The sequence below is a fragment of the Parasteatoda tepidariorum genome, chromosome 9 (genome assembly GCF_982258835.1).
Source record: "Parasteatoda tepidariorum strain Cologne lab strain chromosome 9, Ptep-v5.0, whole genome shotgun sequence".
Lineage (NCBI taxonomy): Eukaryota > Metazoa > Arthropoda > Arachnida > Araneae > Theridiidae > Parasteatoda > Parasteatoda tepidariorum.
This window is the reverse complement of record NC_141763.1, coordinates 102,222,908-102,248,090: the sequence shown is the minus strand read 5'-3', so window position 1 is coordinate 102,248,090 and position 25,183 is coordinate 102,222,908. Positions and strand designations below refer to the sequence as shown.

General features: G+C 29.6%; 1 protein-coding gene across 1 annotated transcript in view; it reads left to right on the top strand.

Moving 5' to 3' along the window:
* Positions 1 to 5,731: 5,731 nt before the first annotated feature.
* LOC107436961 (uncharacterized) overlaps positions 5,732 to 25,183 on the top strand; it is an 87,134-nt gene continuing 67,682 nt past the window's right edge. The window contains exon 1 of the mRNA XM_016048801.4: positions 5,732 to 5,867. The gene's annotated coding sequence lies outside the window, so the exon portion shown is untranslated. The remainder of the gene's footprint in view (positions 5,868 to 25,183) is intronic.

The window sequence follows — 25,183 nt, the reverse complement described above, 5'->3', positions numbered from 1 at the left end:
ATTCCTTAATTAATACACTGTGCATTTATTGGGTGATGCATAGTTTTGAATGAATTAAAAACAGTTCGGGTGGATCCTAGAATAGACCAAGTCCAGAAGATCATGTCGCATCAGCAAGTCATAGACAGTCTCTTCATCACTCATCCGTTGCCTCACAGAGGCACCAGTGCAATCCAAGAGATGAGATTGGGGAAGCGATCGATCATCGTCATTCTTTAATTTTTTAACCGTTATTTAATTTATTACTGTTATTATTTAATTTTTTTTGGCGGAAACGGCTGAAAAAAATTTAAATTGTTTTTTTTTTTATTTTTATTAAGTTTTTTTTTAAACAATCGAAAATTAACGTTGACCCCAGTAATAATCGCCAACTGGTTAGATTTAAAAAACTCGCCTAGAGGTGGACTTTTTTAGGATTTTACCAAAATGTTCTGTTGCATCATGTAGGAAATGAGAACCTTTCATCGCCCCTCCCACCCCACAATAAGGAACTTTTTGGGATGCATCGTTATCCTGATATTATCAATTTTAAACAATTAAAAACTTTAAAGCTGCTTTCAAACTCAAACGATGGTCTTAGATATTTACAAACATGTCTAATCATATGTGAATAATTAACACCAAAATAACCTGCACTTAATTTCTAACAATTGTCTTCCATATTCACTATTCTAGAATTATTATATTTAAACAATAATGAACTAAATATCCAAAATTTAAATTGTCAATTAAAATTTAAATAACCTGCATTTAAATGCATACGATGATCTTTTATATTAAATATTCTGGAGTTATACTATATAGACAATTGAATACTAAATAACCAAAAATTAAATTCATAATCAAAACTTAAATAGCCTACATTTAAATTCCAACAATTGTCTTCTATATTATCTATCCTGAAATTGCTTTCGTAATTACTAATTTAAAAAATTAAAAACTAAATAATCAAAAATTTAATTCCAACAATGTTTTAGTATTTACTTATTATTTTTAAGAACCTCAAAACGAAATAACCTGCTTTTAAATTCTAAGAATTCTTCATGTTTACGATCTCGGTTTATGATTTTTAAACAAATAAAAACTTAAGAAATGCGCATTTGAAATCCAAATAGTATAATATTAGTTCAATAGAAAAAATCCAAAAACTGCTATAAAGAAATTTAATCAAAAATTCGAAAATCGGCACTCAAGGTACTTAAATTAGGGACGTTGCTTTATATTATAGCTGCATGTAACATCGTTTGTTCCGGAATTTACACACAAGAGTCAAGAAATGTTTTAAAAAGATTTGAAGGGGAAATAGCAGTTTGTGTCCATTTTTTACATAAATAATGATTAGACCATTTTGAAGATTACTGAATTTTGACAACGCATAGTGGGCCAGAAGACCATGATCTTTGGCCAAAAGTCAAAAATTAAATTTCAGTTAAAATATATTTAAGCAGCTTTAATATCGCCCAAATTAAGTATTCATAATCATTCCAGACATTATAATTTACTGTTTGGACTGACGAGAGTACAAAGTAGTGAAAAATAGGTTTAATTTTTTTTTTAAATGTAACTTTGAAAATTATATTTCATAAAAATATATATAGGAATTTCACCTTTCTGTTACATTTTTATCAGATTGGATTAGTTAATACTCTTGACAAATTTATAGTTTATATCTTATCATTTGACATTTTACAATGTTTGAATCACTTTCGAAACTTATCTCCAAAAAGTTCCACGAGATAATTAGCTAAACTTTTTTTTGTTGCCTTCTTTGATGTTTCTTCTTTCGAAAAAACCTGCCCCATTTTGCCCATATTGCAAAAGTGGACTAAATATACCGAAAAACAAAAATTATGTTTTTTTTTCATGTTTTCGCGTTATTTTGTAATATTAATTGGGAAATATAATTTGCTTTTCATTTTTAATATAAAATTACGAAAATTATTATATTTTCATTGCTGCATTTAATTATTTAAACGTACTATATATATATATATATATTTTTTTTTTTTGCTCGACATATTTCAACCGTCATCTTGTTTTTTTTTGTTGGTATTTTTAGTGTATTTCAAAATTTCAACTATGAATTCAATTTACCCGCGCATGAAAACCTTAAATAAAAACCCCCAAATTTTGAAACAAATTTTATCGAAATACTAATTTTGGCCACGAAACCTTGGATGCTGGCCCACTGTGCAACGTGGAAAACAAAAAAACAACGGTTCTCGCCCAGAGTCACTTTGAAGATTTGCCATGCTGGGGAAAAATTCTTTCTTTCCACACGCAAAATATCTATTTTTCTTTCTAAATCACCTTAAATGGGCATAACTCGTTCCCGCCCCCGTGATCTTCATTTATTATCATCATGTAAACGTGATGTTTGAAAAAGTTTACAAAGAATTTCAAGCTAAAAATATTTATGTATTTTTATGAAAAGTTTTTTTTTCGTTATCCGTTTGACTACTAGCAATCCGTTTATCCAGATCCGTTTATTACTAGCAATTAATTTATTCAGCTAAAAAATGTTTTTCCAATAACAGTTTCCAGGTATCTGACGAGTCCAAAAATATGTTTTTGAGCGAAATTTAGCAAATTTAGTTTATTATAAATTTAGAATTCCCGTACTCTTAGTTTTCTAAAAATACTTTACTTTTGTTTGTACACCAATTATTTACAAACATTGAATAAAATATTGATTTTAAGTCTTTAAATACGTTTATCTCAACAAAGGGTTTTTTCACACTTTACACCATACGATGCATCATACATCATACATACGATACTTCCCTAAATACGATACATCATGTTTTTTTTTTGTTTTTTTCTTTTTTAGATAATTTTCTACAATTTTCCATGAGTATTTATTTTTATAGCACACGTGTTTTGAACTACAGACTAAGAGAAAAAAAGACATTTTTTATGCATGCTTTTTCGTAAAGACAATTGCGGAAATTTTTAAAAATTTGCTTTTTTAACTATATTGATCCCTAAGTCAGTAGTATATGCATTTGCTTTTAAGTTAATAATTCAAAATATAGTTTATAGCTTCCTTAATAAAATCCTCGGAGGACTTTTTACTTCAGGCAATAGAAATTTTTTTACAGTGTTTAGCGTATATGCAAAAAATGCCACATTTTTATTTAAAAATGGCCCTTTGATGAGAAAATAATAATGATAATAATCATTTTACTAGTTTTATAAGTTTTTACATATAATAAACTAGTTTTTTAAAATTTTATATTAATATTTTTTTAAAACAAATTATTGAAACTAGTCGGATACCTTAGTAAAAAAATTAATATTTTCTTTTTATTGTTAAACATTTTTCCTAACTAATTATTTCTAATGGAAATAATAAATATGTTTTTATCTATTTTGAAAAAATATATATTATTGACTACTTATAAAAAATGAGCCAGACTTGCGAAAAAACACCTGCAAAATCCTTTAATAGTAGAGTTTCGAGACTGAGAGTTGAAATCAAAGTACTTAAAAAAAATCAAATATTGGTATACCTGTCATTTATGTTTCTAAAATCTGTATAATTAGGATAAAAAAGAAATAAACGAAATCGAATATTCGAAGTGTTTTCAACTCCTTGTAGAACTAAACTTATCAAAACTTGTGATAGTTTTACTATAAAAAGAATAACGATACCTAAAATCTCGTATTAAAAAGATCCTGTTTTATTTAAACCATTAGTTACAGCCATTAATAGCAAATCTTTTATTATAAGTTATGAAATGATGAAATCGTATTTATTTATTTAGATATTGTTAATGAAACTACAAATGAGTTTCAATATTTTTTAATTTCAGCTTTATTTCAGTATTTATATATAACTTTTCATATGACATTGAGTTAGATTTAATTATAAGATATAATGTAATAAAATTGTTTCATTAGTTTAAAAAAAATATTTAAATTTTATTAGACATGAATATTCGTAATGATTAATAAATGGAGGCATTTTTGAAATCATCTCAACTCTCCTCACTATATATTAAAACGAACAGTCTGGGGTCACCGATTTGGATCGCATTTTTTCTACAGTTTTCATGGGGTGGTTTGTAAACAATCACCGCTTTCCGGCGTCATTCAGTTCGGACTGAAAACGCCAAAAAACCATTGTTACAGTTTATCTTTTCTTAGTGACCGGGGTAGCCTGGTTATCAGGGAGCTGGACTCACATTCATGAGAATGGGAGTTCGAAACCAGCAGGCCGAAGGATCCCCGTGTAGTAAATGGTGGCTGGTGCACGTTAAAGCTACCAGGTCATTAAGTCTTCCATATTCCCTTAACAAATTACACCTCTGGGGCTCTATGTGGCAGATTTGACTTATTTTTATAGCAGTCGTTGAACAGCCGATCCAATTTTAGGTTTATGACCACCAATGTTCAACTCCGTAGTCTTGTAATTGAACTCCGTAGCTTTGTAACCTATTCCAAGAGACAAAGGAACTCATGTATCAAGTACTGGGAGAAATTTGCCTTCGTGGAGGACTTTTTGATGAATTTAACCGGCATTTGCATCACATAGAGAGAAAACCACGAAAAACTCTCTCGGTTAGACTGAACTGGAGATCGATCGTTCTCTGGTTCAGGTCAAAATTATGATTTGTGAAAGAATGAGATCCGATCCGTTCCTTAGATCAAAAGTTATTCAGGGTGATCCGTTCTTTTTTCTTTTTTTGCTCATTGTACACTGATTTTTCAACATGATTTTGCAGAGATGGTTATCAAAAAACCTTTGTATCTTTTGATCTATTCCTTTTTCAGACAAATTTGAATATCAAAAATTAAGTTAAAAACATTTTCTATAAAACAGGGTAAATTATGTGCTTTTACAACCACCTGTTATGATTTTACATATAAAAAAATAGCACTATTAGCACTATTATGTTAATAAAAAAAACTTAGTGTTAATTTTTCTACTTTATTTTTGACAAAGATTCCTAAGATATGTAATAAGGTTTGTTATTACGGATCACCACGTATATCCGTCCTAATCATAACAAAATCATAACTGATGTGTTTAAATGCGGGTAACATAATCGTAAGCTCATAAATTTTTTAGTTCATGCATTATACATAAATAATATGAACTATTTTGCTATGAACAATGGGGCTCCACCACCTAGTAAAACGAAAAAAATTTCCTCAAATATCTTAATTCTAATTAGGATTTAAATAAAAATTACCGCAAGAGATGTAATTTAATAATTAAACAAATAGTAGCAGATTTAACATGTCCATTAAACAACATAAAACCATTCTAAAATGTAAATTCGTACACTAGAAAAAGATTTAAAACGCAAGTTTTTTTCCCCCTCATTCGTATGTCTTCGTAATACATCAAAAACGCAAGACGTTATCGATTTAAGGATGTAAATAAATATTTTTTACTCGATAAATTTACTCTTTCAATTGTAAAAAATCAAATTCGACAATGTCGAAGCAACAAAAGGCATCAGAAATTTATAGCTGAATAAATCACTGTTTTTGTCGCTTTTTCGAATTGTAAAATTCAAATTCCCGCTAAAAATAATTCCAAGTATTCCTTTTTCACTATTTATCATTCTTATTTTTCAGTTTCTCGTCTCCGAATGTCCGAAACTTTATCTTTATTTCTCGAGTGGACATATGTTGCTTTAATTAAGTCCACCCACCTCCAAGGGAAGAAGTGTCCCATGAAATTTAATTCTATCTCTGATGCCCCTCCCTATTTCAACCCCCACTTTTCTGATAGGAAGATTCTCATTGGAGAGTATATAAGTCACGTGAATGCCATCAGAAGTTCACTTCATTCACCAACTCTAAAGAAAACGGTTCCACGGCTCGCACACACCATCGCTGGCTCATCATATCAGGTGAGTTACATTTCAATTTTTTCTATTTCAGTTCCTTTCTTCGAGACCTTAAAAATCGTCAAATTTTCAAAATAGTATTTGTGTCTAAAAAGTAGAGAAAATTTATGTTTTTATCTATAAAGTAATTTTTAAGATATTATTGCAATTATAATAACAATTTTGTGCTTATTTGTCCAAGAGTTCGATTTTTATTGCAATAAGGTAAATTCTATTCATTGTTTCCTACTTTCTTTATATTTTCCTGAAAGTTTGATAGTTCCTTTATATAATGATTTAAAAAGAATGCTAAGAATTTTTTAAATTAATCATTGAGGCAAAACATTTTTGTGATTTGAGAGCATCGAATATTTAGAAAAAAATTTTTTTGCCTAGAAAGTAAAGAAAATTCATGTTTGCCGATTGGTATTTCCCTTTTTAGCAATAGTTTTTGAAGCTATATTTTTACAATTATAAAAGCAATATAGCGAGAATTGGTCAAAGACTTCGATTTTTATTTCAAAAAAGTATATCTCAATTGTTTTACTTTCTTTTTATTTTCCTGAAATTTTGACACTTGCTTTATATGATTTAAAAAATTGCTATAGATTTTTTTAATGAATCATTGAAACAAAAAATTACTGTGATTTGAGAGTGTCGAATATTCCAAAAAGAATTTTTTTCTCCTAGAAAGTAAAACCAAATTACGTTTGTAGTTCGATATTTGCATTTTTAGCAATAAAATTGTTTTTGAAAATATTATTACAAGGGCAATTTTGTGAGAATTAAATTCCCGCCAAAGAGTTCTATTATACCAAAGAGTTCTATTATACCAAAGAGTTCTATTTTTATTGCAATAAAGTATATTCTTTTAATTGTTTTCCACTTTTCTTTGTATTTTCCTGGAATGTTTGTGATTTGATTTATATAATGATTCACAAGATTGCTCGGGATTTTACTTTTCAATTTGAAACGAAACATCTTCGTAATTTAAGAGCATCACATTTTCCAAAAATTTTTTTTTATAAAAAGTGATGAAAATTTATGTTTCGAGTTTGCTATTTATATTTTCATCAATTACATAGTTTTTAAAAAATATTATAACAATTATAAATGCAATTTTGTGTTGATTTGCGAAAGAGTTCATTTGATTTTTTTTACCATTATGTATACTTTTACTCGTATTCTAATTTTTTTGTACTTTCTCATATTTTCTGAAAGTTTGACGTCTGATTTAATGATTTAAAAGACGACTGAGAATTTTTTTTGTTCAAGTTAGCATTACAGAAAATGATGTGATTTGAGAGTACCGAAATGCATAGCTTTGCAAAGAAAGGCATCATTTTTCTTTTAATGTTTTAAACATTGCAAAGTTGAGATCGAAACTGATTTACATTTCGATTTATGATGCGTCCATAGTTTTTTATTTCAATCTTTTACATTTTTATTTAGATGCAAAGGATACTTTTTGGTACATTTTTATTGCTATCTATTTTTTATAAAATTTGCAAGTTGTATCGATTGAAATGTTTTAAAATTGTAATATATTTCTAAAACATGTCAAACAATTCCTAAAGTTTTTAAGGGAAACTCATACCAGTTTAAATAAAAGAAAAATTCTGAAATTTTCATTTTGAAGGTTCCTTCAAGTTCTCTTAATAACAATTTAAGTTAATTTATCAAGTTAATTGAAAATAAACATCACTGAATTTTATGTAATTCTAGACCAGATTTATTTGTGCAGGTTACGTTACTTGAATTTATCGAATTATTTTTCAAGACTTATTTACTTGTCAGTTTAACAAAATAGTTTGCAAAATTGAAGGTTGAAATTTGTATCGCTAAATATTACTGTTGTTGTTGTCGTCGATAGCCATTAAGGCAAGGGGTGCGATTGTTCTTGTTTTCCTGTGGCACTATGGTTCGACTTCGGCCACACCCATACGTCACACCCGTTTTAGGGTCTACCCATTCACACATCCATTCATTCATTCATCCACAGATAGTAATTTTGACCTTAACCAGAGAGGGACCAATCCCCAATTAAATACCCCTAGAGGTATAATTTGTTTTGGGAACATGGAGCACATTGTGACCCGACAGGTTTAACGTGCACCAGTCACACTGGGAGTCTTCGGTGGGTTTGATTCGAACTCCCGTTCTCGCGAACGTGAGTCCAACGCCCTGCCAACCAGACTATCCCAGCCGCTAAATATTACTGAGAACCATTTTTAAAATCTTTCATTAGTTCCTATAACTTAAGAGTTACTCCTGAAAATTCTCTTTTTAATTACTTCGTTCATTTTATTTGAAAACATCTTTTAAATTCAAAAATTAAAATATATAATTAATTTATAAATAATTCCATTCTGAAAAATTAATTTACGTGGTGTTTCATTTCTGAAAAGGGATTTAACAAATTAATTTTTTTTAAAGTAAGGAATAAAAATACGAAGTTTACTAATTATGATGTCTTGTTTGAGAATTTTACAACTGTAAAATTGTATTTTAATTTATTTTTCTAAAATCGCTATTTTTTTTCAAAAGAAATAAACGAACTTTTAACTTTTTGATGCTGATTTTTTAAAATCCGCGTAAGTTAACAAAATCATTCAATTTTGTAAAATGTTGATTTCTTTTCTACATAGGAGTTTTTTAGAGTTTACTTACTCAAAGTAATTCAAGGAATTGTTAAAAAAGGGAGATCTTACACGTTAAAGGAAAATTATTCTTTTTCAAATCAAGCATTCAAGTGAAATTTAGACTTTTTTCTTTAAAATTTCACAAAAGAGAAAAAAATCATAATTGGCAAGGGATTAGTTATATAAACATAATACATATCTTAATTAAAATTATTTCTTTTAGAAAAATTGCAAAATGTTTAAATATTTTCAGCTTTTAAGAGATTGACAAAATGTCTCTTCTGAATTAAAAATAATAAAGATAAAAATACACCAGATTTTGTAAATAAAAATGAATTAGTTTTAAAAGTTAAAATTTATAGGCATCTAGGTCAAAAAATATATAGATATGGGATTTGTTTGAAAGTTTAGTTGAACAAATACAAGTTTTACTTTTGTAAGAGCCATAACACATGGATTATCATTTTTGAAATTTCCTTTAAATAAATAAGTTGAAACAAAATTAGCTTTTTTTATTTATTTTTATTAATTTTAAATAAAATTTAGCTTTAAGCTTGCATAAGTTTTCATTCTGTAAACTGTACTATCTCATCCCAGTTCAAAACTATAAGAAGAAACAGAGTAACATTGCTAACAGCTTTATATTAAACATTGACTATTTTTAAAACATTTATTCCTAAATAAAATCGATACCAAGTTAAAAAATAAAAGATATTCCGGGAGGAGAAAAATTTCTATACTATTTTATGCGATCATATTTTCTATCCTATGCAAGGTGTGACTAAAGCTCACATTTAATGTGTATTTTTAGAAACTTTTCATCAAAAATGAAACCTAGTATTCACATTGGGGGTCTCAAACTAATATTTTACGGGCAAAAACGCTGTAGAAATCAAGCAAAGTTTTGATTGCAGGAAGAATTGAAAGACGATTGCTAGAAACACCTTCAAGTTTCTACTTCCAATTAAAACTGTTTTGATGTTTATTACACTCGCCTTCCTATTCTGTGATATGTCGGATTTCATTAGAAATTTGTTCTTTACTGGTTAAAATAGTAATTTGTTACCCCTATGTGGTGACTTTTGTGTTATCAATCTTGATAAGGATTCTAAAGATGCACATTAAGAGTGATCTTTGCTGATCACCTTATTTATATAGTTACTATATATTGTTATTATATAGTATAAGTATGTGTGTGAGAAAATAAGCTCAATAAATTGAGCAAGTACTTACGTCATAAATAAAAAATAAAAAAGTTACAAATAATTATAATTTAAAGTGCTACTTTGACCTGAGATTTGTGCTATTTGAATAAAACTAAATCATGCATTGAGAGTGTGACATCACAAAAGCGCAGTTAATAGTTACGTAAAAAAAGTTACAATAAATTTTAGAAAAAAGTATTATTTTTAATTCATATTGGTTAACTCGTTCAATAGAAATAACACTGGGAAGATAAAAAGTATTTACCGTTTGAAACATATGTAATACACCGATATGTTTCAAAAAGTTTAACAGCGTCCCAGATTACACCGAGTTAACTCGGGTATGTATATATTGCAAATATTTACTATCCCGAGAAAACTCGGGCGTAGCAGAATTTTTCAGTACGTTTTGTTTTATCACATTTCTACTTGACTGGAAGGATTCTTCTGATTACGAAGATGCGAACATACATAAAGACCAATACTTAACTTTTTTTATTTGCCCTAGATAATCGGAATAGTAAAGTGAGGTTAAATTAAATGCTTTTAACACATTAAAAAATCAAAATTTCAACTTAAAACTTGTGCATCATGTTTTTTTCCAGTTCCTTGTATTTATTAATAAAATAAAAAAATAGGTTGATTTTTTTGCATTTTTTTCTCAAAAAAATTGGAAAGGGAAGCGGTTAAGAAACGTTTTTATTTACTCCTTAAAAGGAAAGTAGAAATATCCTATTTTATGCAACTATTTTTAAAACCTTTCATTTACGTTTCTGTAAAATATTATAATCATTCATTATTAAACCTTCGTACAATGTTTTTTAACTTAGAAATGTCTAAATAAGTACTTTTTTTGTTTAATGGGTATTTTTATCACAACAAATCAGCACTGCTGTAAAAAACCATATGAGAGCAGGAAAGTTTCAATAAAAACATCCCCAAAATGCTTCATTGATGAACCAGATGTTTAATTTATATCCACTACTTCTACCAAATTAAACAAAAAATATCGTTTTTTTCCCCATTGATAATAATAAGAAACGACACATTTTGTTTAGGCTTCAATCTCCTCCAACACTCAGTTTAGGATTACTTATTTTAACATTACTCAGAATTACTTAGTAATACACAAACCACCATAGAAATGTAAGACTTCCATGTATTGCTTAGAAATGTAATGCTTTAAAAAGTTCCATTCTTTTTTTAGCTATTCTACTTTAAGCAACACGGAGCTGAGATTTATTTCTTTATTTTGATTGTATAGTGGCAGTTTCTAACGTAATACTTGAAATTCGAAAACATTTGTAGGTTCGGACGAACTTCAAATTTTTTTTTAAATCTAAATCGGTTGAAATTTAATCCGTTATCTAAATCTAAATCGGAACTAAACTCGGTTCACCATTGTCCAGTTTTGCCATGCAAAGACGGAATATTTCTTTTTACGATCAAAGACGAGATAAAACATGTAATATTTAAAAGTTTTGCACTGATCGAGTTTTCTCGGATAAGAAAAATTTATTGCAATATGTACGAATCCTATCTAACTCGGGACACTCAGATAATGGGTTCAGACACGTTTTCCGAATATATAAAGATTTATTTTTAAATGTTTCTAAAACGTTTCTGATTGACTTCATTTAAAAGATTAAACCATTGAAGCTTTTGTGCTACTGGGGAATGTGTATACGTAGTAACAAATAGGATCGAAATTCAGACTCATACGAGCATCATCTTTTAAAAATGTGTAATCATTTACTTTTTTCCGATTCAAAACCATTATTGCGTCTGAACTCATCCTAATACCCAGTTATTTATTTCGTGATAATCAATTTAAATTTTATTTCTTTATCGTGAGATAAAGTATTGTTAAACTTTCAGATTTTCTTTAAAAAAGTTTTGTTCAACTTCATTCTTAACATTTTCGAAATCATTAAATTTACAACAAAAGGATTAAACTTACTTTGAAATTTTGTTTTGATTTTCTTCATAAAAATTTATATTTTATTGTCTTGTTTTATTTTCTCTAAAAATAATGAGAGAAAGAATAACAAGTTTGAGCTAAGCAATTTTAAAAGACAGCAGATTTTTTAGATTAGTTTTTCGAAGTTCAAATTTTAAACTATACTGCTTGAAAGAAATAAGGAATTTAAAATCATATTTTCCTGATTAATAATTCTACTTGACATGTTGTATTATACATGTTGTATTAAATGTGAAAGCCCATTTAAGTTTTTTTTACAGAAAATATAAATATAGAATTTTCTTGTAATTTTAGCATCAAGAGACAATAGCCATGAACAAAACTTTTCTAATAACTAAATTCATTTGTAATTTAAAATAAAAAATAAAATAAAAATATATATATACTCTTTGATAGTCTTTGTTGTCTAAATTCGATATTTTATAATTTAAAATGATTTATTGTTCTCGAAATTTGATGCTTCACTATTAAAAACTTCAAATTGGCTAACCAACTTATTTAATTGTCATTTTACAATATTCAGACAAATAATCAAATAACCATAAAAAAGATGATATTAGAACTATTAACTGTGAGTAAAATTGTTTATTGACTGTTTTAACCTAATACTCCTAACAAAATCAGAAATATATCGAAACTAGTCCCACCTTATGAAGCCATACGCACCCGACTCGCACCGACCACAGGGCTGTCGTGTAATGTCCTCAGTGGTAAATGGATCGTAGGTTAGAATACCCTTACATTCAGGCTAACAGTAGGAGGTTCTAGTGGTTTTTCGTGGAACACAAATGCCGGTTAGTTCCATAAAAAAATCCTCCACGAAGGCAAATTTCTTCCAATACTTGATCCACGAGAGTTCCCTTGTCTTCTGGATCGGGTTCAAAATTACTAGGCTACGGGGTTGACCATTAGTAGTCGTAAGCACAAAAAAATGGGTCAGCTGCTCAACGACGGTTGTAAAATAAAATCTCATGACCGGCTGAACCCCGGGGTTCTCAAACCAGCTTTGAAATAACAATATTTCTTCCATTCCTTCAACGCATGAAGATTTTCCAATGTCCTGTATATCTCAATTGGCGACTATTGGAATATGGCTTCTAACTTTTGGGGGAAAATTTCTTCCAGTGGTAAATAAGTTTATGTTTTAATGCATGATTCTTTGTTTTGAAATTTCATTTTAAGTTATTTTTCGCACCACTACATGTGATTTAAAAGTTTACATGAAATACCACTTTCTTCCAGCTCTTCAAACTTTTAAAATGTTGGCAAAATTATCAAACATTCTTAGAGCACACTCTATCGCTCAATAAAATATCTTTCAAAAAGAGAGAAACCCTGTTAGAATGCAATAATCTCATTTATGTAAAGATGGCAGCCCCACATAGCTGCTTAGCCCAAAAAGTCTGTTAATGTCTCATTTCTCATAATAGATGGCACTACCAGATAAACTACTTAATCACATTTGATGGTTCATTTGACAAAATACAGCTCAACTCCAATATCCGATGTCACGTTAAAATTCATTTTCACGATTTTGAAACCATGCTAGCTGTAAATGTTTTGAAAAAACGGTGCAGTTTGGTATTCATAGTATTATAGTGATAGCATTGTATTTATAGTTGTAATTGGTTCCGAACCCATAATGGTAAAGCTCCAAACCGCTAACCGTAAACTTTACTGTTAACTGGATATGGAAACTGTTGCTCGTTATTCTACCAAAATTTTAGAAAGAAAATTCTAATCGTGCTCATGAATAAATATATTTAAAGATAAGTAATTGATTTAAATGTCTGCAATGCGTTAAAATGAATAGTCTTATTTATTTTTGCTCTATGTGCTAATCTTATATTTAGTAATAGTGGAATAATATCTGTATAGATATCATTGAATAGATTAACGTCGCGTAGTTCATTTATGGTTCTCAATCAAGATCTTGTTCTAGCGAGGACTAAATGGATTAATTACGCTATTGTTTAGGACAATACATGAATATTCCAGTACATATACATTTATTCAGTACACCTTCAATACGCGATAAGGTCGCCAACTAAATAAGACACTTGCAGCCAAGCATTTTATATTTTGAAATTTAATTTCAAAAACACTGATTAAGAAGCTTCCATTTTATTCCCGGAACCCACACTTCTGAAACCCAAATTTTGAATAATGGTGTAAACTGTTATTTTTACCTGGAAACGTACATCTTAAAGAAATTAACTCATAAATGCCATAAAATATTTTTTTTAAAATAAATTAATTAACTTTTGTAAGGAACTAAACAATTCTCAACAATGACAGTTTTTTAATAATAAGTATTTTTTTGCGTATTTTACGATTTTTATTTGCGTATTTCTTCGTGTTTTTGTCACAAATGGTAATCCTCTAAAAGTGTTAATTTTTTTATTATTAAATATAGAAGACAGCATAATTTCTTAGGTGTTTTGAAAAATGAGCAAAATTGAAAAATTATTTTATCTATATTTTGTTCTCATCATTTATTTGGAACTAATAATAAACATAAAAAAATATCACTAACACAAAAACGCTAATAATCATACATACATTCATTCAGTCAATTTCATTCATTCAAAAGTTTTTCAAAACTGATTGTAAACTTTTGAACACTCAACACTCATTAAGGGCATTTTAAGAAATACTTCCAGTTAAATAATAGTAAAAAAAGAGCCATAAAAAATGTGTGCTTTTGACTCCGCTTAAAAAAAAAAGTAGTTTTTGGAGTGTGATAAAAACTTCATTTACATTGTAACTTTGCATAAAAAAGAATCTATACCTCCAAGGAATATCTCCCCCTCAATTTCTAGAAAAACACTTGCCGATGACTTTGTTGGCGTAATAAAGCAGTTCAATAAAATCATAATAGCTAAGCATTGTAGATACTTTTTTGAAGTACTCTCCTCTCGATGATTAAAAAAATTGTAGTTAACAGTGCAGCGGCATCTTCAAAGATGCCTGAAGGTGTAGTGGGGAAATACGTATTATGCATTTAAAACAAATTTGAGGCGAAACAAGCGCGAGCGTGACATTTAGGAATGTTTAAAGATCTTCATTTTTCTTGAAGTTAAAATGAATCATGATAAAATTGCATTTATGTCACGCAACGTCACACAAATGCATTTGGAATTCATGATCCTCTTTTTTTTTTAGAAACAAATTGATAGTTCTTTGATTTAAAGAAAATAAAAATCCTTTCATTCTAAAGATTTAGGTAATGAAATTAGTATAAGGTTGGTAAAAAAGTAATATTCATTATTTTATATAATTTTCCTGCCTACAAATTGTTTATTCATACGAGGGAATAAGGATTGCAATATATGTTTTTAAAATATATTAAAGAACCATAATTAAAAATTCATGACGATATGGATACAGTTTATGTCTATTATTTCTTCCACAAAGAGAGATATCTCTTAACATTTTATTACTATACATTTTGAGCTCATTATTAGACTCAGAATATCTCATTGACTAGTTTAAATTGATTTATTATTTTTGTATTCAAAATGTAATCCTCATTGAAAAAAAGGATCATCTTATCGATATACAGTCAGTCACAAAAGTCTACATACACCCGCTAATATTCGCAGATCTAGCATTTTACTCATATTTTTGAATATACAACTTTATTTTCGTTAACATCTTTTTTTTTTTCTTTTCTCCAAGCTTTGGACATGTACCTAGGTCATTATGGACCCTTTACCATATAGCCCAAAGCTTGGCTACTGGTCCGGCTCCACTCCAGCCTAGGAACGAGCCCATTCAGCAAGAATTTATTAAGAATTTAGATCAGTACAAAGTCACAATATTTTAAAAAAATACAAAGATTAAATATGGTGCAAGTTAATAACACATAATAACAAAAATAATAAAAGAAGTATAAAAGGAAAAAAAACTTAAAGGCCATAAACTATTTGTTATTGCCTTAACTAAATAAACAATTTTGAAAAAGATCCCCCCCCCCCTTCTCTTTTTCTTTGATTTTTTGTATACAGAAACTGAGGTTGAATACTATATCAAAAAAGTTTAAGAGGTTATAAACACTATCAAGATTACTTAAAAAGTCCGATTTGATTAAAATTTTAATAAGGAGTCATTTTCTGCTAGAAAGTTCATTACGTTAATTAATTTAGATTTTAATGTTTTATTTGTAAGAAAGTTTTTTTGCCAAATATATAAATTATTAATGTTTGGAAGGCGTGTATGCCAAGATATTGTGTAAAGACAAGTTGATAAGTAATGCTCTGGTGTACCTGGATGACCACAGGTACAAAGGTTTGTATCCGAGATTTGCAGGTAATGAAAAAAAGAAGGGAAGGGACCGTGACCTGTTAGGAACCAGATGACTTGTTTAATTGGAATTGATTTGAAGAAGTTGACATTATTGATGATGCTAAACAGACGTCGTCCTCTATCGGAATTATTCCATTGGTTTTGCCAATTACTTGATAAAGATTTTTTAAGAGATTGTTTTAGGTGTGAAACAGGGAGAGGAAAGGAGTAATTTTTAATGTTTTCTGTTGCTTTTTTGACCAATTCATCCGCTCTCTCATTACCTTTTCTATTGTTATGCGCTTTAATCCAAGAGATTTGAATGGCGGTGTCCATTAGTGCATGTTGAATGTCTTTGGTTATGAGGTTGGTTGATCCTGCGTCTTTAATTGATGTTATTGAGGCTTTAGAATCTGACCAGATTATGTATTTTATTTGTCTATTAAAGTTTAAGTTATTTTTGATGTGTTTTACACATTCTAATATTGCCAATTGTTCGGCTTGGAAAATAGAATTGTTAATATCCAAGGTGAAAGTTTTTGAATGAGCTTTGTTAAGAAATGCGAATGCAGTGCCTGTTTTAGTTTTGGAACCGTCAGTGAAGTAGTTAGTTTCTTTTCTAAAATCGTAGTTACCTTGTTCAGTTAAAGAGATTTTGTTTTTAATATAATAAGATGGGTGATAAATTGGCCTTTTTAATTTATTTTCATAGTCCTGATGATTATAACTTATATGATTGAAGATTGCATTTTCTTTTATTTGAGTTAATGTTGTTGAGCATGACAAGAGCATAATCTGGTCTGGAAGAGGGGGAATATTTGTTAAAACATGAAGAGCTGCGGTGGGGGTAGAGTGATAAGCTCTGGTAATATTCAAAAGGAATTTGCGTTGAATCGAAATTAATGTTCTAGATATACGAGGTGAGATGTTTTTTGCCCAAATATTGCAACCGTGTGCCAGAGAAGGGACTATTACTGTGTTATAAATGAGTTTTCTTGCTTTTTGATTTATTCCCCAAGATTTATTATTGATTTTGTAAAGAGATTTGAGAAGAGAGTTTGCTTTTTCTTTGAGGATATTGACATGAGGACCCCAATTTAATTTCTTATCGATTACAACTCCAAGGTACCTAAAATGATTTGTTTGCTTAATTTTTTCGTTGTTAATTTTGAAGATTGCTCCCCTTTTGGTGTTGTAAAAATGTTCGTTAACATCTTCGATAATAACTCATATCTAACGAAACAAATTATGAACAAATTCGTTAAAATATAACAAAAATTAACAACATATTAAATTATATAGCCACAAAAGTCTACATACAGAGACAGAACAATACAAACTTTCAGAATTAAATGCTAAAAAATATAACATTAATACTTTGTAGGACCTCCCTTTGAAGTAACAACTGCCTGAATTCGGTTTGGCATCGACATAACCAGATTTTTGTCGTCTCAGATGTAATTTGAGACCATGCAAGCTCTATTGCCTTCTTTAGGGCTTCCTTGCTTGTTACCGATTGCTCCCGAACTCTCCTATCAACTTCCTCCCAAAGGTGCTCGATGAGATTAAGATCTGGGGACTGTGGCGGCGAATGGAGCTGTTTAGGCGTTTTATAGAGTAGCCATTCCTTAACAATCTTAGCTGTATGTTTTGGGTTGTTGTCTTGCTAGAAAACAAAGTTGTTCCCAAGTCCCAATTTACGAATCGATGGAAGTAGATTGTTTTTCAAAATCTTCAGGTATTCAAATCGATTAATTAGGCCATCGATAAACACTAAATTGCCAACTCCAGCGGCCGCCATTGCTCCCCAAACCATAACACTGCTTCCACCGTGTTTCACAGTCGGAGTCAAATTCTCGGGATTCATTTCTGTGTTTTTTTTTTCCTCCAGATTTTTCAGCGACCATCACTCCCGAACGCGCTGAACTTACTCTCGTCTGTAAAAACAACTGTTTTCCAAAAATAAAAATCTTGGTCAATATGTGCAGAAGCAAAATCAAGTCTCCTTTGTTTGTTAGTACATGAAATGAACGGCTTTCGTCTAGAAGCTCTACCATTGTAGCCGGCTGATCGAACAATTCTACGAACAGTTTCTGGATGCACTTTCTTTCCACTAGCTGTTGCAATTTGATTCGCTAATTTTGGAGCACTAATTTTCAGATTTTTCTCCACTTTTCTTACTATGGTTCTTGCATCACGATCATTAAGTTTCCTTAAACGACCACATCGATATTTGTTAAGCACATTTGCACGCATAACATAGTTTCTGTAGATTGTGTCAACAGTTGACTGACTTTTTTTCACAATTTTTGCGTAAGATTTCTTTTCACATTTCATTCTTACTACCATATGTCGAAGTTCTAAAGATGTTTCCTTTCTCTGACTCATTTTGTTGAAGTTACAATGTCAAAAAAAATCTCGGGAAATGAAGATTAGAATAGATAACGAAACATGTAACCTCAAACTAATACTATCTTCCAAAATAACTTCGTATGCAAATTGTTTTCCGTCCGCCAATCAGGTGTATGCAGACTTTTGCGACTTGATAATTACTATACAAATCACAAAATTACCTAGAAATTATTATTTCTGAATATTTTTATTACAGAAAAAAATTTTTTTAGAGAAAACTGAAGGAGTGATATGATTTTTAAAATTGAAATTTAATTGCTTTTTGAGAAACCTTTATTTTGATCAGTGTATGTAGATTTTTGTGACTGACTGTATGTATTATCATTCACTCCTGAAAATTTTCTTTGACATCCTGAATATTAATTTCACTTTGCATAAAATTTGTCTGGGAATCAATCATATGCTTTTTCCAATCAGAGTCAGCTTCATATGAAAGCCTCATCGCATTCCATTTTTTTTTTTCTTTTTTGCTAAACCAAATTTTTTCTTACAGACAGAAATATTTCACTAAGTATTGTTTCTATAAATTACTTTTCATAATTCAAAGTTAAGCAAATTATTTCAAGTGAAAACACATATACTGCCTACAGCATAAAAAAATTCCGGATCGAATGGAACGGTAAAATGCTAAAATGACTGTACTATTTGATAATGAAATTTTTAAGGAAAAATAAAATGAAATGAAATAAAAACATAATTCTGGTTAATGAAATCCAAAATATACGGTACTTAAACGGTATTTTTCAGCTCATATGGCTTAAATTTTTGCCGAAAATTTTGATTTTCGAAATTTTACTATAATTTTGAAAATCAAAATGAATTATTTATTACAAATCAAAATGATTTATTTTTTACATTTAGTAAAAAAATACAAAACCGAGAAGTAAATTTTACCAAATAAATGGCTTTTATGCCGTGCTCTAAAGTATCATAATAAGATGGGAATAATAGGTAATAAAATAAATTTAAATAGGTAATAAAATAAATTTAAATAGGTAAGTAAAATTAAAGGTAAATTAAAATAGGATATAAGGTATCATAATTAAATTTCACCACATTTACAAGATTTTATTACGTATTATAAAAACATATTTTACTTTTAATTTCATCAAAACCATTACCAAAGCATTTTTGAGATTTTTGGTGTTCCAATGAAGCCACAAACACGGTAAATTGCACCCTATTCTGGAAATTTGGACCATACTTTTTTCCCAGTGAACGGTAAAAAGTATTGGATTATTGAATACAGTTCATTTTACCAAAAATCCATTTTTACCATTTTACATTATATCAAAATTACATAAAACAAATTTTGAAGTATTTGCTGAACATTTGCATAAATTGATTAGTTAACGGAATGAAATTATAAGACATCGTAGTTGATTATTTAATTCTTATACTGATATGTCTTCGTGTTAATTAAAACAAGTATGAAACTACTTACCACTGATTTTTACTTGTATTTTTTACATGTATATTGTATTTTACTTGTACTTGTATTTTAATTGTACAGGTATTTTTTTTGAATACTCAAATATTTAAGAAAATACCTATAATATATGCAAGCATAAATTGATCCATTTTGTAAAAAATTATTTTAGTAAATTTAAATAGTTTTTAAAGGAGCTATGTTCCAAGCCTTCAACAGTTAAAGAAATTTTTTCTTCAAAAAGTTAATTTATAAATTACGTCTCGTGGATCATATTCTGATTGTAGATTTGCAGACCACATGTTAAGGACAGAGGCATTAAAGTTTGAAGCTATTAAATATTATTTTGATTGGCAATTTCATTATTTTTAACTAACACAATTATGCAGTTTCCAAAGAAATCAATTGCAAAACAGTGAAACCTGTATAAATTGTGGGACAATGGGACACCTGCAAGAGATGTCCTGTGGTTATCTCGATTCTGATTGGTTGTTAAAACGTAACATTTCCTTACGTTAGCAACTGTTCTTTCCATTCTATTTCGAGTAAGCCAAGCCCGTTAAGTGGCAATTCTCTTAACTGACACATTCTGAATTCTTTCACAATGATTATTTCTCAAAGATTTCAAATCTTTCACTATATATTTACACAGAGACTTAACACAAAGACAGTATCTAAGACACGTGGAACATAAACAAAATAATTATGCATCGCAGTTGTTAGGTACATAAATCAAAACCATATCATGGTTACAATAAAATACATAAGCAAATAATAAATCTAAGTTAATTGAAAGATGTAGACGAGAAAGAATTATGCTTCAACTAGTGCGATTTGGCTCTGTATTTAACTTATCGTTAATTAACATTCCAACCTATGTGGAAAAACTCTTAGCTCAACTGTAATACGCCATTTTGCTGATAATGATTAGCTGGAGCTGATGTCATAGGTCACATGTGTGGGTATGAGAGGTTTTCTTCTTCTTGAAGTGCAAGTGCCAAATTATTTCATTACCAACTTAGATAAGAGGTCAACTTATAAAGGACGAATTGAATTTACTCTAGATTGAATTGATATTCTTGATTATTAAGATCAACTTAACAAGTTTCACTAAGATTACTATAAAAAATGTAAATGTGTGAAAAATCAGCCTCGAATAGTAGTTGCTATCTAAATAACAAAATTTTCCCAAGCTCTTTACAAATTTAAATTGCTAACTAAAACTCTTGGATCATATACCGAATTCTCTGGGGATACTTGTGCAAAATGCAGATTGAGAATATGGGATCTAAAACTTGGAGTTTATTAATTATTGTTTTGGAGTATTAAATATTGTTTTGATTAAAGCACCGAACATCTGTAGGCAGTTAGCAAAGCAATAAATTATAAAGAGGACAGGCATTGTCATTGTCCCATGACAATTACGAAATTTTATTTATGGTGTTTTGTGGTATTTTAGTAATAACCACTGCTTTCTTTATTTCCTTTTAGAGTAAAGTATTGCATTGACTTATTATTTAGGGCGATAAGGTGTCCCCTGACAACTACAAAATTTGAGTTACGACTTTATGTGTGATTTTTTTAAAGTTTTATTTTTTAAAGTAGTTTATTAATATTTTATTTCTCAGTGGAGCTTAGGGAAATATTTTAATTAATTTTCCACAGAGATAAGCAGTGAAATGGTGTCTACTGTGGTTGGAATCATTTTGTAAAATAGTTTTTGGAAATAATTGTGAAATGTTTTTAATAAAGTTATTAAAGTACATGAAGAAAAAAAACTAGTTTTAAATGCAATAAAAAAATTGAATCAATTGGGATTTAACTTTTTCTAACGATAAATAATCTAATTGCATTGCTTTAATGTGCATTTTTAAAACTCTAGCAAGACTAATGTTTTTTTGCAGAAAATTTCAATATATATATTTTTAATTTTAAGTTCTCAATTTCAAAAAATAATGAAAATGTTTTTGATTATTTAAATCTTATGATTAAGAAATAGCTCAGTGGAGCAATTTCTTAACATAGACTTGTAAATTAATGAAAGCCTCCGTTTCAGTTATATATTTTCAGAATACTAATGGAAGTGAAAGAGAATTTGCAGGTAAGGATTTCTCTCATCATATGGCGTCCTCTTAAGTTAAAACATGTTTCCGTTCAACTTACACCACGGTTAACCATGGTATGATAATATAGTTCAACTTCTTAATAAAGTTACAACAAAATTGAATAATATAGAATTCCTCACACTCATGTTTCCATTGAACTTTCACCATGGTTAACTATAGTGTGATAATAGGGTTCAACTTGAAACTTATTATAGTTACGACACATTTAAATAATCAACACAACACATTTAATAGTTCAACACAATTCCATCTTCCTAACACACTTCCTAATTTTGAAAATCAAATATTACTTTTCATACATTTTACGCAATAATCAGTATTTAGTAAGTGAATTTCAAAATATATTCGTGTTATTTGTCACGTATTCAACTCTCAACAGATCTTCCTCTATGGTCCGAGCGAAAATGGACGTTCTATAATAAAATCACTATATCGTGTTTACACAAAACTAAAGCAAATATTGAGTCATGAATACTGGATTTGTTTCTTCAAGAATATTATCCTGCTTCCTTCAAATTTTTTAATTTCTGTTTTAAACCTACGAGGTTAATGCATAGTTAAGTAAGACGTTAAGCATGTGATAACGCGGATAGCCATTTTCGCTAAACAACAAACGTCCAGTCTAGACGACTACGAAGTCAAAGCAAAAATAAAATCAAGAAGAATCAATGATAAGAATATCATCATATCTGGCTAGACAGCCCAGGGTGGGCCAGTGCCTTCCTTTGAATTCGAATTCACTTCTCTCTACTTTTGACACTTGTTCGCCAGTTTTTCTCCTTTAGAGTAACGAAATCAGTCTCAACTAAATTCAGTCATCTCAGCCTGGGTCGACCTCTTTTCCTGTTCGTTAGGGGTTTGTGTAATAGGATTTTCTTTCAATTTGAGTCATCATTCCTTCTGAAAATGTGAGCTGCCCAGTTCATTCGATTTATTTTTATGAATTTCACAATATCTGGCTCTCTGTAGATTTTATGCAGTTTAGTATTATATCGTCTTCTCCAGGAATTATTTATTTTTATCCCACCAAGGATGGCCCTCAAAACTTTTCTCTCAAAAATGGCAATTTTATTTTCACCAGCTTGAGTTAGGTTCCAGGTCTCAGAGCAATAGGTAAGTATTTTATAGAGTAAAAGTTTTGCATTTTTTTTATAAAAGAGAGGATTTGAAAAAACGTTTTAAACCATAAAAAGCTTTATTTGAACAAATTAGACGACTCCGAATCTCATTGTCTATGTTATTGTCGGCAGTAACTATTGAACCAAGGTAAGTATGATTTCGAGAATGATAAGAATAAGCGGTCCTTTTTCTTTCTGCATAAAAAATTCAAGGTATTTCACGTTTATTGAGCGGTAGCATAGTGGTTCGAATCATTTCCTGAACGTTTTTGCGATATATCGATTCACTGTCCATGAAAAATGTTCAACACCTGTTTCGGGAATGATTTTCTTGGAATGAAGCCTTGTATCGAGCGTTATACTGAAATGAATGGCGTTGACATAACATTGCATCTACTGACTGGAACTTCATGCATCGGTCGGTGTAACGGAAGGATCGCAGTAATGAGTGTCGCCCTGTAGAGTGTAGACTATAACGGCGCTTGTCATCATCGAGAACGCTTGACTCAGAGGACTGGCAGATCTCGTTTGATACGCGTGACTCTGGTTCAAACCCCATCATGGGCTTTGGCTAGTATAATGCACCACAGACATCCCAAGAGATAAATGGTTTAAATGAAATCAGAAAATTCTGCTCGGTTTTGAATTTATCCCTACAAGATTTAGTACCATCCTTGTCTTCTGAGTTATATTCAAAAGTACAAGATTTGGAATTTCAACGGCTAACGTGAAAGCAAGACTTATTTTAATTTTAAGCGTCAAAATGTACAGAGTTAATTAGACAAGTGTGGATTAGTTTATAGAAAACACCTAATTTTTTGTCATGTGATGCTATTGCATTGATAGCATTCTTGCATAGCTATTTATTTATGAACAACTTTTCTTATTTTGGAAATCCAAAATTATTTGAATTTATCCCATGGTTTCCCTCATTTTGGAGTTCCAAAACTACTGTTCGTTCATTTCACGCAATAGCGAATTAAACAATGTAAACAATGCTAGTTTTTAAATGGATCCTTGTTTTGCGATTCTGTACTGGTCTTTGATTTTGGATCGCAGATGTAAAGTTTCGAAACTCCAGATTCAGAGGATGGAATACTTTCTGCTGATATAGATGTCCTAGTTTCGAATCATAGGAAAGGCTAGTGTGCTGCGTCCCAAGTACCTTAAGTTGTACACACTCATCATAAATATGAGGATTAATTTCTATTAAAAAATTCAACCAGAAAGTTTTTCTCAACGCTGAGAGAAAAGTATGGTCTAAACTACCAGAATACGGTTAAATCTATCCTGTTTCTGGCTATATGAGAACACCAAAAAAAAAAAAAAAGAATTTTAAATTTTACCGAACCATTCTGGTAATGACTTTTAGGTAAAATTAAAAATAAAACATGACTTTTATTACCATGTTGTTTGGTAGATAAAAGAAGTGTTTTGAAAAGCAGAATTTCTGGAAACAGCGAATGGTAAAATTACCATATCAATGGTTTAAATACCGTATATTTTGATTTAATTCTTAGAATTATGATTTCTTTTTACAAGAAATGTCTTTGCCCTTCAAGTATTTTGCCAGAATATTTTTCCTTCGTAAGGCAAGTTCTTCCCAACTCTTCTTTAAGAAAGTTCCTCGTCCCGTGTGTCAGATTCAAATCAATGGGTCTTGGAGTTAGACATCAAATTCAGAATTATGCACTGTACAAAATCTTTTTATTCATAATTTTTTAACTGTAAAAATCTATTACTTATACTAACGAACATTTGCAGGTTAGTAACATGTATTTGCAAGTAGGTTTATAGATAAAATGTTTTAATTTCTTTTTCCCCAAACGGGAAAGAATAAACTTCCATATTTCCAGAAAATTATTTCGACAGTTTTTGATTTTAATGGTAATGAAAAGGATAAAGTTTTATTGTAACCGAAGAAAAATTGAAATGAAAAAGATAAAAATAAATCATTTCTCAAAATGCTTTATACATTATTTTAACCACATAATTATGGAAATTTTTCAAATTCTTATTTTTCCCGATCCATGCATTTTGATTTCTATAAGAGTTCAATCTTTTGAACTGCTATAGCAAACAATCTTCTGAAAATTACGAAACAGTTTTTGATTCTAAAAAGATAACAGTAAAAATTTTT